Here is a 5415-nt window from a genome sequence, read left to right on the forward strand (position 1 = left end):
CCTTTCAAACCAGTAGTGAATAAGTGTTGAAAACTTCAATACGTGTTTACGCCACAAAGTTATTTCCTTTCAAATTCAACATGGAATATAGTGTAAAATTTAATTAACAGAGCAGTTGCCGTTTTTAATGCGGTTTATGTAGTATATATATATATATGTATATATGTATAAACTAAATTCCTTTAAAATGCAAAATAAATCAAATATACAATTATTGAAAGAATGTATCAATGGAATGTGAAATTTTTTCTCAAAATGCGTAAAAATTCTGATATAATTTCAAAATTCAATATAAAATCCCTTTAAAAAAAACTCTCAACAGACCCAGCGCTCTTCCTATGGTAGGACAATGCAAGAGAAAAAAAATAAAGTTTAGTTATAGCAATTACATAATTGCATGACCTTGACATGTTCCATCAAGGAAGAGTCATATTACAATTGTTGCTTTACTGTCCATTCATATTCACTTCCTAGTTTTACACAATTGACACCTATTGTGAGCTGTTCTTGTACAATTTAACTCAATCGAACAAATCTCTTCCTTGATCAATATAATGATTGAATAATATACTATTAATTTGGACGCATTTCAACTCTTTATTATGATACATGTATAAAGTACAAACTATATTTCCTCAAAGACAGCTTTTTTTTTTTAATTTGTTCTTGCTTTGTAGAACAGTGTTTAGAGAACTTTATTTTCCCTCATGAAACGAAATAGTGGAGTTCCTATTCTGTGCCTTACTCCAAAGATTGAAATACAAAATAGATGCAACATTGAAAATAATTCTTATATTATTATGCTTGCAAGCTCAAAAGTCACATACTTTCTTTTTATTTAGAAAAAAAAACATTACTTTATCTGAAATATTTATTTATGTTGCCATCTAAATTAATGTTTCCCATTCTTATGTCCTGAGAATGATTAAGTATTAAGCAGTTGTGGTAGAGATGAGAGCTTACCTGTTCCTTCTTTAACCGTATGTTTAAATTGTTGATGAAATATTTCATTTATCAGATAAGTGATAAGGGTGGGGATAGCAATAACAAAAATGCTGACATCAATTATATATTAATTATGCTTTATCAAATTCATTTTTTAACCTCTTTATCTAATGAAAGAATGCCCTACATCACATTTTATGTTCGGTTTTAGTGTATAAAGATCGTGGATATATTTAACATACTGGGATTTATCAGTATATATATATTTACCGTTACTAACAACATAATTAAGCACATAATTAAAATGCAGACGAACTTCCTTGTTTAGTTGTAGTTCTTCAGTAATTCAATACTCACATATCGCAATTTTATATTTAAATTAACCGGGTTATGGTCAATGCAAACGTTTTAACAACTGCTAGTAGATTAAATATTCTGTTTACATTTCTGTGTCACTGAATGACGATTGCTGAAGTGTATGCATATTTAGTTTGCAACGTGGTCATACTGTAAGGAAAATATTTTATGTGAAAATAAAAAATTATTTTACCCAAAACATAATTGGAAAAGTGTTTTTTTTCTTTCTTTAACTTCAACCGTTCGTACATCGCTCGGTCAGTGTGCGTTCATTATCCGTTCGTCGTATTTTCAATGGTCTGGTTAAGCGTTTTATATATCGTATGGTACATAGTATCGTTCAAAAAAGAAGGGCGAAAGCTACTAGTGGGACAAACTCACAGATCGAAAATAAACTGACAACACCACAGCTAAAAAAAAAAATACAAACAGACAAATAATAGTACACAAGACATAACATAGAAAACTATAGACTATGCACCCCCGCCGACAACTGGGGATGATATCATATGCTCCGGAAGGGAAAGCAGATCCTACTCTACATGTAGCACCGGTCGTTTTGATTATGTTATTGCAAACCCGGTTAAAAGTTTCATATATCGTTTGGTATAACGCATTGTTAAGCGTATGGTATATGTAGCGTTATGCAATCAATACTAAAATACAAATCTACAGTATTTATAGATATAGATATACTGCAATTTCAAATAAAAAATTATATAAATAATCACGGATAGTAAGGTCGTCATATCGAGGGGCGATTAGTACAGTGATTTTGTCATAGTTTGGTTAAGTTAGACATGGTTGTGTCAAGAGTTTTTATTGACAATCAATGACACATATACAATTTTGATAATATCCTTTTGGTATGGCTTGGTACCTATACACATAAACATATAATTTTTTTTATTTTAGTCTTTCATTTGTGTAAATGGGCTTGTCTATATGATATTTCGATTTTCTTTTTTGACATTTTTATTTGATTTTATACTGATTAAGATTATAATACAATGTTGACTGCTGTACGCCTATTTTTAACCTTTTTATCTATAAACCCACCATTTTCTACATAAAGAAATACCAGTACCAAGTCAGGAATATAACAGTTTTCCTTGAAGTTCATTTTTTTGTTATATCACTTTTTTATCTTATTTTTGCTTATATATGAAGTTCTACAGTTCTTAGAACATAAATTTTCGTTGAATCATATGCACCATGGATGTCGGATATCTCGTTGACTTCTTTATCAGATCTATTCGTTGATGTTTATTCTTATTAAGCTGGAATTAATGTTCTGCCATCTTAGACTGAACAGTTTCAGTATCTGTCAATTTTTCTTTTTTTTTAAATGTGCAAAGTTTGAGATAAATTTGCAAATCTTGTGTAGGACTGCTTATTTGTATGAAAAAAATTATGATTCATTGTGTTATCCAAAATGTCAAACAAAATCAAATATTTATGTTTCTAAAATCTTTTTTTTTTTCAATTTCGTCTTTTAAAAGGGTGATAACGCTTATAATAAAAATTAATACTGGAATGATAGTGGGTTTTTTTATAATGAATTTTCTTTATTGTAACAAATAGACTAGCACAACATGTATGAACAAAGGTATACAGAATGGTATGTTCACAAAAAAGAAGTATTAAATAATAAAACAACAATTGAATATGTATGATGGTGCAATAATAGGTTGAACATAAATAAATATCTTATAACATTGAAATGTTATGTGTTCTTGCAATATACATAAGTGGTGTTTCAATCAAATTTTAACAGTTTTTATTTATTCTATGATAGGGGCCCAGCCACTCCAGTATTTGTTATATTCCTCTACAGAGAGGTTTTTAAATGAAATAGTTTTTTAAAGCATTTAAATTTGGCATAACTTCTTGAAGTTTTGTTCGGTATATATAGTATTTTCAAAGTAGAATAATCTTATTTTTAACTAAATTCAATTTAACATTTTCGTAGATACCAAATAAAATAATCATATTATTCAAAGGCAGTTCAATATTTGTCATTTCAAAAATCCCAATGTTTAGTGCATGCCAGATACTGGCGACCATCGGATAGCTCCAAAATAAATGTTCTATGGTCTCTGGTCCTTCTTTACAAAATGTACATATGTTGTTACTATTTATTTTCATCTTGTAAAGTAGTGAATTAGTTCCCAAGATTATATGGATAATTATATATTGGAACCAGCTAAGCTTCGTGCTTTTACTATATTTTGTACACAAAGTGAGTATTTTTTCCCACTTAATACCAGTCATATTAAGATGGTTCTCCCATTTTTCTTTTGCAGCAAACGTAACATATTTTTCATTCAATATTTTGTACAATTCCTTTGAACCTTTTTTTGATTCAAAAAAGATACTTATGTTAAAAGGTAGTATTGCATGATTTTTTTTCTCCTTTACTTCAATATTGATCGTGTTTAACCACTCATTAAGCGAATGCGCTATTCGATAATAATGTAAAATATTTGGCCTAAATTGATCTAATTGTTGGAAATTTTGAAATGACATAACTTTGTCCTGGTCATCTAACAAATCTTGCACTGTCCAAATTCCCGCATTTGCCCAATTTTTATAGTAGACTCTTGAACCACCAATTGTAAAGTTTTCTACCTCCCATAAAGAATACGATAGAATCTCATCAATACATCTTATTTTTCTATTTTGATTAAGGGTTTTCCAAACTTCAAAAACCTCTTGCCAAAATTTATTTGAGAACCTTTTCATAGGCCCAATATAACTTAAATCAATAAAATTAAATTGCTCCACAATAGAGACTAATCTCACCCACTTTGAATTCGAATTATACAGACGTCTTACCCATGTAAGTTTTAGTCCTTGTATAAATGCTTTTAAATTTAGCATTTTTAAACCACCCTTATAATAATCTTGACATAAAAGATCTCGCTTAACCTTTTCTGGTTTATTATCCCAGATAAAAGCATACATTTTATTTGTTAAATTACGTAACATATTCTCATCTGGACTAGGGATAGATAGAAACAGATGATTTAATTTAGCTATGACCAAAGTTTTTAAAATGGTAATCTTTCCAAAGGGGGTGAGAAACTGTTTTCACCATTTTTTTAAAGTGTTGTCTATATTATCTAAAACTGGCCTATAATTTAAATTAATCATTCTATCTAGGTCGACCGAAAACGTAATTCCAAGTAGCTTAAATGTACTGGAACCCCATTTCAATCCCAAGTTTACACAAATTTGATCCTGGCTATGTTTTTTGCTACCTATCCAAATAACACTTGTTTTTTCTATACTAATCCTAAGTCCCGAGATTTCAGCATACAATTGGAGAACACGAAGAGATGCATCGAACGATTCTGGCGAGCCATCTAATATCAATGATGTATCATCCGCATATTGAGAAAGTACAAACTCTGTATCATCTTTAGTAATACCCTTTATCTACTTACTACTTCTTACCAAAATGCCTAATATTTCTACACATAGCAAGAAAATATATACTCATTTTCCAACTTGCTGAGTTAAATTTGTTGCCTTTATTATTCATTTATATGTTTATTCTTTGCTGCTTATATAGTTATTTATAATTTTGCTATTGCTAGTTATTTGCTTTTATTGAGAACTGCTATAATGTGCTTAATGCTGTGATTGCTATATGCTTTACTTTATTTTATCAAATACAGACTGACACAAATGAGTTGAAGTTAGAATATGTAAAGTACAGACCACTTTTAAAGTGATGTTTATTCCAAATTTAAGAATGAGTCGCTTGTTTAAAATTATCTTTCCTTGGTTGTGTTTATGGTATATGTACACTATAATGAAGTGAATTTACTGTAGTAAGTTTTGCACAATCTTTGCTGAAACTTACTCATTAATAAGATATGAATACACACACTCAGGATGTGCAGTCTGTGTTTGATTGTTAGATAGGTTTGTTAGTTTTAAAGATATATTGATCATGCATTAATTTGATTAACATTGTGATACAAAAGTTGCTACATATATATAGTGATACTACATTTGAAGTCAATCAGAGTTTTTAATTTTTTGAAATCATCTCTCAATTACGCAATGTTCTTTTAAATAAGAAATATTAATATTTAGATAAAT

The sequence above is a fragment of the Mytilus trossulus genome, chromosome 6 (assembly GCF_036588685.1).
Source record: "Mytilus trossulus isolate FHL-02 chromosome 6, PNRI_Mtr1.1.1.hap1, whole genome shotgun sequence".
Lineage (NCBI taxonomy): Eukaryota > Metazoa > Mollusca > Bivalvia > Mytilida > Mytilidae > Mytilus > Mytilus trossulus.